This window comes from Triticum aestivum, chromosome 4A, assembly GCF_018294505.1.
Source record: "Triticum aestivum cultivar Chinese Spring chromosome 4A, IWGSC CS RefSeq v2.1, whole genome shotgun sequence".
Classification (NCBI taxonomy): domain Eukaryota; kingdom Viridiplantae; phylum Streptophyta; class Magnoliopsida; order Poales; family Poaceae; genus Triticum; species Triticum aestivum.
This window is the reverse complement of record NC_057803.1, coordinates 621,810,056-621,822,849: the sequence shown is the minus strand read 5'-3', so window position 1 is coordinate 621,822,849 and position 12,794 is coordinate 621,810,056. Positions and strand designations below refer to the sequence as shown.

At 40.6% G+C, this 12,794-nt stretch overlaps 5 non-coding genes across 5 annotated transcripts; all 5 read right to left on the bottom strand.

Annotated features, from left to right (window-relative positions):
* Positions 1 to 322: 322 nt before the first annotated feature.
* LOC123088798 (U6 spliceosomal RNA) lies at positions 323 to 425 on the bottom strand. Its single transcript, XR_006442105.1, has one exon. It is a non-coding gene; the product is annotated as a U6 spliceosomal RNA (small nuclear RNA).
* Positions 426 to 1,470: 1,045 nt separating this feature from the next.
* LOC123088746 (U6 spliceosomal RNA) lies at positions 1,471 to 1,573 on the bottom strand. Its single transcript, XR_006442056.1, has one exon. It is a non-coding gene; the product is annotated as a U6 spliceosomal RNA (small nuclear RNA).
* A 1,032-nt stretch (positions 1,574 to 2,605) lies between these two features.
* Positions 2,606 to 2,708, bottom strand: LOC123088802 (U6 spliceosomal RNA). Its single transcript, XR_006442109.1, has one exon. It is a non-coding gene; the product is annotated as a U6 spliceosomal RNA (small nuclear RNA).
* Positions 2,709 to 4,897: 2,189 nt separating this feature from the next.
* On the bottom strand, positions 4,898 to 5,000 carry LOC123088765 (U6 spliceosomal RNA). The gene has a single exon (XR_006442074.1). It is a non-coding gene; the product is annotated as a U6 spliceosomal RNA (small nuclear RNA).
* Positions 5,001 to 11,360: 6,360 nt separating this feature from the next.
* LOC123088772 (U6 spliceosomal RNA) lies at positions 11,361 to 11,463 on the bottom strand. Its single transcript, XR_006442080.1, has one exon. It is a non-coding gene; the product is annotated as a U6 spliceosomal RNA (small nuclear RNA).
* Between the last annotated feature and the right edge of the window lie 1,331 nt (positions 11,464 to 12,794).

The following is a 12,794-nucleotide window of genomic DNA, read 5'->3' as shown; positions in this document are numbered from 1 at the left end:
GTTTTTTTGCATTATGACCGAGTCACAGTTAAGGGTAAGGAACAAAGACAATAAAAAACTAAAGGAATAAACTACATGTAGGAGGACTGAAACGGAAGACTAATCCAGAAACGTGTGATAATAGATTAGAAAGCTAAAAAGTTACTACAGAAAGGTAGTGTATGGAATAACAACGAAGAGAAATTGTCTGGATCTAAATTTAAAAAGGTAGTATTGAGGAACTCCCTTATAGAGAAGGGAAACTAAAGGGCCTTTCTGTAGGAATAGCAGGACACACAAGTGGAAGAAAGAAGGCTCCAACGACTTGCGTGGAAAATCTGAAAAAAAATTGGATCATTTCTCGATTTGTGCGTGTCATCCTTGCACAGGGGCCATGCTAATCTTCTCTGCGTCGTTCCAATTTTAACCGATGTCCCTGAAGGGACGATGCTAACTACCATGCTCTGCCTTATAACCCAGTCCGACTCTCCCCGACTGGCCGATGTGGGACTAAACAAACGAGCGTTTTTTTGCCCACGGCGCTGTCCATCCAAACCTAGACGCCATCGGGCACGCGGCGGGCCGCCAGTTGCAAGTCGGATCTCTCTTGATGTGGCCCTACTTAATGGAAGAGCATAACAGGCCCTCGTGTTTTTTCTTTAGGGAATAACAAACGATGCTTGGACACGAAAAAGAAAACTATAGTTGTTGTCGCACGTGGAGGAGGGCACATGCACGTTTCGAAAAGCAGGCATCAACAAATCCTTTTGATTGTTCACAATTAATGAAAGGTTGATTATGCAAATCGGCAAACCTTTTTAAAAAGCAAACTTGTGCAAGAAGGAGAATAGACGATCAAGTTGTTGCCACAAGTACATAATGCATAGGCCATAGTGCCAAAAGGTTCATGCTAAGCTAGCTTACCGTGTCTTTGGTATTACTAGATATATAAAATGGTATGCAACATATATACTTTTCTACATGAAGATTGAGATTTCACCAGTTGTGACCCATCGACCACTAGTTATTGTACATTAAAGATTGAAAGATTTGATGAAGAGATTCTTTCGGGTGTACAAGAATCCAGCACTAGTGCCCGAGAGAGTTTTCTCACAAGTCTTAGATGAGCTTGTTAGGTGGTAACATAATCTAATTAGACTAATGAAACATGTTTTTTGCGTTATGACCGAATCACAGTTAATGGTAAGCAACAAAGACAATAAAAAACTGAAGGAATACACTACATGTAGGAGGACTGAAACGGAAGACTAATCCAGAAACGTGTGATAATAAATTAAAAAGCTAAAAAGTTACTACATAAAGGTTGTATCAGCAATAACAAAGAAGAAAAAGCGTGTGGATCTAAATTTAAAAAGGCAGTATTGAGTACCTCTCTGGTAGAGAAAGGAAACTAAAGGGCCTTTCTGTAGGAATAGCAGCACAGGCAAGTGAAAGAAAGAAGGCTCCAGGGATTTGTGCGGAAAATCTCAAAAAAAATTGGACCATTTCTCGATTTGTGCGTGTCATCCTTGCGCAGGGGCCATGCTAATCTTCTCTGTATCGTTCCAATTTTAACGGATGTCCCTGAAGGGACAATGCTAGCTGCCGCTCTCTACCTTGTTACCCAGTCCGACACTCCCCGACTGGCCGATGTGGGACTAAACAAACAAGTGTTTGTTTTGCCCACGATGTTGTCCAGCCAAACCTAGACACCATAGGGCACGCGGCGGGCCGCCAGTTGCAAGCCGGATATGGCCCAATTTAATGGAAGAGCATAACGGGCCCTCGTGATTTTTATTTAGGGAATAACGAACGATGCTTGGACACTAAAAAGAAAACTATAGTTGTTGCCGCACGTGGGGGGAGGGCACATGCACGTTTAGGAAAGCAGGAATCAAAAAATCCTTTTAATTGTTCACAATTCATGAAAGGTTGATTATCCAAATCGGCAAACCTTTTTGAAAAGCAAACTTGTGCAAGAAGGAGATTAGTCGATCATGTTGTTGCCACAAGTACATAATGCATAGACCATAGTGCCAAAAGGTTCATACTAAGCTAGCTTATCGTGTCTTTGGTGTGACTAGATATATAAAATGGTATGCAACATATATACTTTTCTAATGAAGATTGAGATTTCACCAGTTGTGACCCATCGACCAGAAGTTATTGTACATTAAAGATAGAAAGGTTTGAAGAAGAGATTCTTTCGGGTGTACCAGAATCCAGCACTAGTGTCCAGAGAGTTTTCTCACAAGTCTTAGATGAGCTTGTTAGGTGGTAACATAATCAAATTAGACTAATGAAACATGTTTTTTGCGTTATGACCGAATCACATTTAAGGGTAAGGAACAAAGACAATAAAAAATGAAGGAATACACTACATGTAGGAGGACTGAACCGGAAGACTAATCTAGAAATGTGTGGTAATAGATTAAAAAGATAAAAAGTTACTATATAAAGGTTGTATATGCAATAACAAAGAAGAGAAAGCGTGTGGATCTAAATTTAAAAAGGCAGTATTGAGGACCTCTCTGATAGAGAAAGGAAACTAAAGGGCCTTTTTTAGGAATAGCAACACATGCAAGTGCAAGAAAGAAGGCTCCAGGGACTTGTGCAGAAAATCTCAAAAAACTTGGACCATTTCTCAATTTGTGCGTGTCATCCTTGCGCACGGGCCATGCTAATCTTCTCTATATCGTTCCAATTTAATCGGATGTTCCCGAAGGGACGATCCTAGCTGCCGCGCTCTGCCTTATAAACCAGTCCGACTCTCCCAGGATGGACGATATGGGACTAAACAAACGAGCGTTTGTTTTGCCCACGATGTTGTCTAGCCAAATCTATACGCCATCAGGCGCTCGGTGGGCCACCAGTTGCCAGCCGGATCTGTCTTGATGTGGCCCAAATTAATGAAAGAGCATAACGGGCCCTCGTGTTTTTCCGTTAGGGAATAACGAACGATGCTTGGACACTAAAAAAAGAACAAACGATGCCTGGTGTTTCCGGCCGTCCTGATAATGCATGTACTGTTCAAAGTTCAAGCATTATGAGCTGTACCTCTCACAATGAAAAGAAAACGATCTATCTCTACTCCTATAAAAGACTCAGTTGATGATGATGGTGTGTGTGTAATTCGTCATTTCTAATCATCAGATTTCCATCTAACGATTGTGAGGTAAGCTGTGGTATTTTTGCAATAAGGCCTCACTTCCCTGCTTCAATTTTCAAAAAACCCTTTAGTATCACAAGTCAACAACCCGTGCTGCAGCACGGGCTAGTTAATTAGGGAGACACGCAACAATAGAACTACCAATGCCAATTATTATTATTTTAATTTTTTACATTACAGGGAATTATAATCTCTAATATTAGTATTGAAAACATGCAAATGTTTGGTTTCTTAGCATAAAAATTATTCATGAGAAATGTTACCAAAAGAAACATTAATTTATTGGGTGACATGCTTAAGGTATTGGAAACCTTGTGGAAACAGGTAAATACATATTGGATCACCAAAGAAGCATCGATTTTCAAAGATCCATAAATCTGAGGCACGTAAAATTAATTAATTTCGTTCCATTGACCTGAAAGCTATTCCCCACTTTTATTAATTAGAGATTGGAGGAAAACTGATGTCAAAGAGAGGAGCAGAGGGACCAAGAGGAAGTAGAGAGATAAGGGGATCAACTGTCGAAGACATGCAAGTTAGTGCCCAAGGACACAAACTTTGTCGTCAATGTCAGTTGCGCCATAGACTGGCTAGCATATGATCCCTGAGTATGGCTCTAAGTATACTTCTATGGTGCCACCAACATATCCAACAGCTACCTTTTTTTTCAAAATCACGCGTAAACTCTCTCTTTTGACCATGACGCTTGGGATCCATCTTTTTTGTACGTGCATGAATTTTCTGGGTATTGAGATGTCGACTCTTTTTAATGAGAGGCCTGGCGACTCTTTATTCATGTGCCTGAGATCTTCATATTTGTGCGCGTATTTGTTTGGCACATTGTTTTTATTTTCATAGAACTTAGACGTGCGTGTTGGAGACTATTTTTTTATTTTTAGCTGGGGGACTCATTTTCCTATGTGGGGGAAGAAGGAATGTTTTTTATTGAGAAACGCTCATTCTCTTTCTGTAGTATGTGAATTTTTTATTCAGATAACATCTTCTAATATATGTACCCCTTTCCTTTAAAAATCAGGCCTAGACTTTCTTTTTAAACATAAGGCTTGAGGTCCCTCTATGAACTCTTTTTGCGTGAGGATACAAGAGTTTTTTTTTACGAGCTTGATGTCTTCATATTTGTACATGTCCTTGTTTGGCATATTCTTCTTACTTTCATAAAACAGAGACGTGGGAGCGTGGGAGTTGGACACTCTTTCTCTTTAAGTTGGGGACACCTTTTATACGTCGGGAAAAGGTACGCAATTTTTTTCTATGGTAAAAGGAATGCTATTTTTTTCTACAAAACTGAGACGTGGTCGTTCGGGACTCTGTTTGTGTATTACGTATATCCAATGGCTTAAGATTTTTAAATTACAGATCCAACGGTTAATTAGTTAGTTTTTCTAGGATTAACGTGAAGGCTCGTATGGTGTCTCCAATTAGTAAATATAAGATATAAGATAAGAAGGAACAAAGACAATAAAAAATTGAAGCAATACGCTACATGTAGGAGGACTGAAACCAAAGACTAATCCAAAAACGTGTGATAATAGATTAACATGCTAAGAAGTTACTACATAAAGGTTGTATATGCAATAACAAAGAAGATAAAGAGTGTGGATCTAAATTTAAAAAGGCAGTATTGAGGACCTCTCTGATAGAGAAAGGAAACTAAAGTGTCTATTTGAAGGAATAGCAGCACATGCAAGGGCAAGAAAGAAGGCTACAGGGACTTGCGTGGAAAATATTAAAAAATTGGACTATTTCTCAATTTGTGCGTGTCATCCTTGCGCAGGGGCCATGCTAATCTTCTCTGTATCGTTCCAATTTAATCGGATGTTCCCGAAGGGACGATGCTAGCTGCCGCGCTTTGCCATATAAACCAGTCCGACTCTCCCAGGATGGACGATGTGGGACTAAAAAAACGAGCATTTGTTTTGCCCACGGCGCTGTCTAGCCAAATCTAGACGCCATCAGGCGCGCGGAGGGCCACCAGTTGCAAGTCGGATCTGTCTTGATGTGGCCCAAATTAATGAAAGAGCATAACGGGCCCTCGTGTTTTTTCGTTAGGGAATAACGAACGATGCTTGGACACTAAAAAAAGAACAAACGATGCATGGTGTTTCCGGCCGTCCTGATAATGCGTGTACTGTTCAAAGTTCAAGCATGTATGAACTGTACCTCTCACAATGAAAAGAAAACGATCTATCTCCAATCCTATAAAAGACTCAGTTGATGATGATGGTGTGTATGTAATTCGTCATTTCTAATCATCAGATTTGCATCTAACGATTGTGAGGTAAGCTGTGGCATTTTTGCAATAAGGCCTCACTTCCCTGCTTCAATTTTCAGAAAACCCATTAGTATCACAAGTCATCAACCCGTGCTGCAGCACGGGCTAGTTAATTAGGGAGACACGCAACAATAGAAGTACCAATGCCAATTATTATTATTTTAATTTTTTAAATTACAGGGAATTATAATCTCTAATATTAGTATTGAAAATATGGAAATGTTTGTTTTCTTAGCATTAAAATTATTCGTGAGAAATGTTACCAGATTTATTGGGTGCCATGCTTAAGGTATTGGAAACCTTGTGGAAACATGTAAATACTTATTGGATCACCAAAGAAGCATCGATATTCAAAGATCGATAAATCGGAGGCACGTAAAATCAATTAATTTCGTTCCATTGACCTGAAAGCTATTCCCCACTTTTATCAAGTAGAGATTGGAGGAAAACTGATGTCAAAGAGAGGAGCAGAGGGACCAAGAGGAAGTAGAGAGATTAGGGGATCAACTGTCGAAGACATGCAAGTTACTGCCCAAGGACACAAACTTTGTCCTCAATGTCAGTTGTGCCACAGACTGGCTAGCATATGATCCCTGAGTATGGCTCTAAGTATACTTCAATGGTGCCACCAACATATCCGACAGCTATCTTTTTTTCAAAATCACGCGTAAACTCTCTCTTTTGACCATCACGCTTGGGATCTATCTTTTTTGTGCGTGCATGAATTTTTTGGGGATTGAGATGTCGACTCTTTTTAATGAGAGGCCTGGCGACTCCTTATTGATGTGCGTGAGATCTTCATATTTGTACGCGTATTTGTTTGGCACATTGTTTTTATTTTCATAGAACTTAGACGTGCGTGTTGGAGACTATTTTTTTAGCTAGGGGACTCATTTTCCTACGTGTGGGAAGAAGGCATGTTTTTTTGAGAAATGCTCATTGTCTTTCTGTAGTATGTGATTTCTTTTATTCACATAACATCTTCTAATAGATCTACCCTTTCCTTTAAAAATCAGTCCTAGACTTTCTTTTTTAACCATAAGGCTTCAGGTCCCTCTGTGAACTCTTTTAACGTGAGGCTAGAGGAGTTTTTTTTACGAGCCTGATGTCTTCATATTTGTACATGTCCTTGTTTGGCATATTCTTCTTACTTTCATAAAACTTAGACGTGGGAGCGTTGGAGTTGGACACTCTTTCTCTTTAAGTTGGGGACACTTTTTATACATAGGGAAAAGGTACGCTATTTTTTTCTATGGTAAAAGGAATGCTATTTTTTTCTACAAAACTGAGACGTGGTCGTTCGGGACTCTGTCTGTGTATTACGTACATCCAATGGCTAAAGATTTTTTGAATTACAGATCCAATGGTTAATTAGTTAGTTTTTCTAGGATTAACATGAAGGCTCGTATGGTACCACCAATTAGTAAATATAAGATAAGAAGGAATAAAGACAATAAAAAATTGAAGGAATACACTACATGTAGGAGGACTGAAACGGAAGACTAATCCAGAAACGTGTGATAATAGATTAACAAGCTAAAAAGTTACTACATAAAGGTTGTATATGCAATAAGAAAGAAGAGAAAGCATGTGGATCTAAATTTAAAAAGGCAGTATTGTGGACCTCTCTGATAGAGAAAGGAAACTAAAGGGCCTTTTTGTAGGAATAGCAACACATGCAAAGCCCCGGGCGTTCGGTCTTTTCGGTTTGTTTGGTTCGGTCTTTTCGGTCTTCCAAGAATTCGGTCTTCCAGAATTAAAGACCGAAATAATTTCGGTCTTTTCGATTCTTCACTATTCGGTCTTCGGTCTTTACTATTCGGTTTTTGGTCCCGACCAAACAGACCAAATTAATTTGCTACAACTAATATCAGTGTTACTTCCTGCACCACTACATTCCTATTACTTCCTGTATGGCTGTACCAATACATGTTTACATTTGGCAGTAATTTACATTTGACAGCAAGTAACAAAGTACCAACAGCAAGTAACAAAGTACCATAACTTCTTTATATTTGACAGCAAGTAAAAAACATTCATACGACACAAAGTAAGAAGACATGATTCATGGTGCAGCAACAAGATTCATGCATGCATAATCATTTATATTTGACAGGAAGTAAGAAGATAACAAGCAGCAACAAACAGGCAAGTAACACCACCACATAGTACTTGACAACATAGTACTTGGCATCATACAAATCAAGTTCAGTACATGATTTCAATGCGACAGCAACCAGCGAACATAAGATTCCACATAAGTTCAATACTTGGCATAAGCAGCAAACCACATAGTACTTGACGTCAACAAAGTACTCTCACTCTCAGTTCTCAATTCTCAAGTTTGGTCACAAATTACAAGCACAAGATAACGAACATAGAACACATTCCACATGATTTTAGTTCAACCATGAGTGGATGTGGATCTCACTTTGTTGGTCGACTTGGCCATGGAAGAAGCAACAACATCACCATTGACCTTGCGCTTTCGCTTCACCTTGTCACCAAATTCTTCAATCAACTCTGCAACAAGTAGATTTAATCAAATTCATAATCTTAGTGTTGGTAAGTAATCTTCAATCTACTAAAGTTGACAAGTCATGCATATATATTAGTATGTCGTGTATATAAGTAATCTGCTAGTATGTGATTGGTTTGGTACAAGTAATCTGCTATCATGTATGGACAAGTTGGCTAATTGATTTAACTTTTTCTAGCACTTCTAATTCTTCCAAGTTCTCCTTGATGTCGACAGGATTTGTTGACCTTCTCAGCCTTGCGTACAAACTAAAGCATGTACCATAAATAGAGTTAGAGATGTCCTAAAGTCATCAAGTATGCATCCACTTGTGCTAAAGGCTGACTCGGAAGCCACCGTTGTAATGGGGATAGCAAGAATATCACGATCCATATTTGCCAAGATTGGGAACCTAGATGAATTCTCTTTCCACCATCCTAGGATGTCATTTTTTGTCAGGGTCTTCAGAGTCTTCGGCAAGGTATTTTTCAAGCTCAGATTTACTACTTGCACTTCCTCCACTATTATTTTGCATCAACCTGCTTGCAATTAGTTGCTTCATCATACTTGCTCCTCCTCCTTCTAGTGGTACTTGGCTATAGGCTGGTGTTATTGGTTCCGGTGTAGTTAATCTTACTCGGTATTCTTCAAACAAATCACGAACACATTTGTTAACAGAAAATCACACCTTCTCTCCACACTCAGCACCAAAAAATTCCAAAGTAGTCAGCCTATATATTAAAATCAGATAGCTTATATCTTGGATCAAGAGCTGCAGCAACAAAAATTAGCAAGTTGAGATTTTCCTTCTCCTTATCCTTATCCTTCTCCTTCTTCTTCCCTTTCCCTCTTTCATTCACAATAGGACCCTGCTCCTTCACTTATTCATTCTCATGCTAAGACCCCCAATATTTTTATCAAACTTTTCTTTCATCCTCTCTGCCATAGCTTTTTGCAAAGGATCTGTACTGCTCATCCAATTTTGAACCAAGATGTGTACATTGCCAACCTCGAAAAGAAAGTTGTTGGAAGTGACATGAAGTGAGGCCAACACACGAATGGTAAGATTATAAAAATGCCCAAGAAAGGCAGCCATTTTCCTAGCATTTTCCCAATCCATATCATCTGGATACCCAAATCCTCCTCTATCTTGAGACAAGTCTAACCCATACAATGGGTCATCTTCACAATACCTTGTGAACACCTTTGCATAGATGACGGAAGCCTTCAACATTATGTAAGTTGAGTTCCAACGAGTGCATACATCTAGGTTCAAGAATGCCTTGCTCTGAACCTTCTCTTTCAATGCTAGCTCCTTGAACTTTACCAACCGAGAAGTCCCATTCTTGATGTATCGGACAGCAGCTCGGACACGTTTGATTGAAAGTTCAACTTCTTTTAGGGCATCTTGTACAATAAGGTTGACAATATGTGTCGCGCATCTCATATGCAGAAACTTTCCATCAGCTATGCTAGTTTTAGCCTCAACCAAACACTTTCTCAAGTGAACAATGCAGCCATCATTATTGCTCGCATTATCGACGGTGACTGTCATAACTCTCTCTAACCCCCATTCCATCAAACATCTCTGCAAGTTCTTCCCAAGATCCTTCCCCTTGTGGCCCTTCACCATGATGAAATTTGTAATCTTCTTATGATATTTCCAGTGTTCTTCAATAAAGTGTGAAGTCACTACCATATAGCCATCTTGCTGCTGAGAAGTCCAACAATTCGTGGTTACACACACACTTCCACAATTCTCTTTGAAAAACTTTTTCAACTTGGACTTCTCATCTAGATAAATTTTCACAGTGTCCCTGGTACAAGTTCTTCTTGATGGTGGACTAAAGTGGGGGAAAGCAACTAAAATGAATTTTCTGAATCCAGATTTTTCACCAAATGCAAAAGGTAGCTCATCCTCTATGACCATTACAGGAAATGCCTTCCTAACTGCATCTGCATCATATCTCCGAGTGCTAATGGCATCTCCCGGAGTTGCTTGCAAAGTGGTCTGATTTGGATCCAATTTCCTATCCGGATTGCGCTTGCATATACCAAAGTGCATGCACATTGCTGTTGTCCCATTGCATGTTGTAGCAGCTTGAATTGGTCGGTCACAATACTTGCACATTCCTTCCTTCACTAACCCCTTATCATCAAAAACTTTGGTGAAATGCTCCCAGATTTCTGATCTTGACGCCATTTGCTTCCGTCCTTTTGGCTTGTCATCTTGAGTAGCTTCTAGATTGGCACCTTCGACAATATTTGGTTCGGCATCTTCATCTTCAATGATACTACGTAAGACAGACTCATCACATGCTACTGCAGCGGCTGCTTCTGCATCCGCCTCTGCCTCTATACTCATAAATGTGTCATCTTTCTCGTTCAACTCATCATGTTCAGATTCCGATATAGAAAACATCTACAAAAAAAAGAGGAGATTGGTCTGTCAAACAACATTGACATGAGCAAATCAGAACATAAAGTGCATATAATCAAGTCCTCCAAATCAGAACATTTTAAAGGTATTGAGCATTCCAACAACAACTACATCTACTTGAATTTATACATCACAAAAGCTGAACATCATAGAACATGAACAATATATTGATGAACTTAAATGAACAACAATATGTACATCACAGATGCACACAAGGAGAAGTAGTAGCTTGCTCACCTTCAGTTGTGAGGTTGAGCACCAGAAGAGGACAGAAGACGGCGAGCTGGCGACCGGCATGGAAGAGGACGAGTGGTGTGGTGGTGACGAATGGCAGCAGCCAGCTGCTACACTGGCGGTGGATGGAAGTGCCACGGAGAACGAGCAGGAGGGTCGGGGTTGGCGGCCCGCCGCACGGCAGCACAGGGCACGGCGGCACGCACGGGGCACCGGTCGTCACCTGTCCCTACCCGGGTCGTGGCTCAGGGTGTCGTTCTTCATCAGTCGGGGAGGCGCAGGCGATGTGCGCCTCGTGGCGGCGGTCGTCACGTCTCACAGCTCACGGGGCATCAGGCCAGAGCGGCGGCCGGTGGGTGGCGGCTAGGGTTCGTCGAGGGGGAGAAAAGAGGAGGCGAGTGAAGCGGCATGCGTCTCTGTGCCTCTGTCTCTGAGAGGTGAGGTGAAGACGGGAGCTAGATGGGCTTTAGGTTAACAAATATCTTGCACGGTTGGGCTATTTGGTTTATACGGGCTGTTCGGTCCTCAATACATCACGACCGAACAAACCATATTTAGTTCGGTCTTAGCATTCTGCAGACCGTTTTTTATTCGGTCTTTTCGGTTTTGGTCTTTTCGGGTTCGGTCTCGGTCTTTTCGGTTTTGGTCTTCGGTCTTCGGTTTTTATGCCCTGGGTGACATGCAAGTGCAAGAAAGAAGGCTCCAGGGACTTGCGCGAAAAATCTCAAAAAAATTGGACCATTTCTCAATTTGTGCGTGTCATCCTTGCGCAGGGGCCATGCTAATCTTCTCTGTATCGTTCCAATTTAATCGGATGTTCCCGGAGGGACGATGCTAGCTGCCGCGCTCTGCCTTATAAACCAGTCCGACTGTCCCAGGATGGATGATGTGGGACTAAACAAACAAGCGTTTGTTTTGCCCACGACGCTGTCTAGCCAAATCTAGACGCCATCGGGCGCGCCGCAGGCCACCAGTTGCAAGCCGGATCTGTCTTGATGTGGCCCAAATTAATGAAAGAGCATAACGGGCCCTCGTGTTTAAAATAAAGAACAAACGATGCCTGGTGTTTCCGGCCGTCCTTATATATAATGCGTGTACTGTTCAAAGTTCAAGCATGTATGAGCTGTACCTCTCACAATGAAAAGAAAATGATCTATCTCTACTCCTATAAAAGACTCAGTTGATGATGATGGTGTGTGTGTAATTCGTCATTTCTAATCATCAGATTTGCATCTAACGATTGTGAGGTAAGCTGTGGCATTTTTGCACTAAGGCCTCACTTTCGTGCTTCAATTTTCAGAATACCCATTAGTATCACAAGTCATCAACTCGTGCTGCAGCATGGGCTAGTTAATTAGGGAGACACGCAACAATAGAAGTACCAATGCCAATTTTTTTAATTGTTTAAATTGCAGGGAATTATAATCTCTAATATTAGTATTGAAAACATGCAAATGTTTGTTTTCTTAGCATAAAAATTATTCATGAAAAATGTTACCAAAGACACATTGATTTATTGGCTGACATGCTTAAGGTATTGGAAACCTTGTGGAAACAGGTAAATACATATCGGATCACCAAAGAAGCATCGATTTTCAAAGATCCATAAATCTGAGGCACGTAAAATCAATTAATTTCGTTCCATTGACCTAAAAGCTATTCCCACTTTATCAAGTAGAGATTGGAGGAAAATTGATGTCAAAGAGAGGAGTAGAGGGACCAAGAGGAAGTAGAGATTAGGGAATCAACTGTCGAAGACATGCAAGTTACTGCCCAAGGAAACAAACTTTGTCGTCAATGTCAGTTGCGCCACAGACTGGCTAGCATATGATCCCTGAGTATCTATGGTGCCCCCAACATATCCGACAGCTACCTTTTTTTCAAAATCAGGCGTAAACTCTCTCTTTTGACCATGACGCTTGGGATCCATCTTTTTTGTATGTGTATGAGTTTTCTGGGGATTGAGATGTCGACTCTTTTTAATGAGAGGCCTGGCGACTCTTTATTCATGTGCCTGAGATCTTCATATTTGTTCGCGTATTTGTTTGGCACATTGTTTTTATTTTCATAGAACTTAGACGTGCGTGTTGGAGACTTTTTTTTTTATTTTTAGCTGGGGGACTCATTTTCCTACGTGTCGGAAGAAGGCATGTTTTTTTTC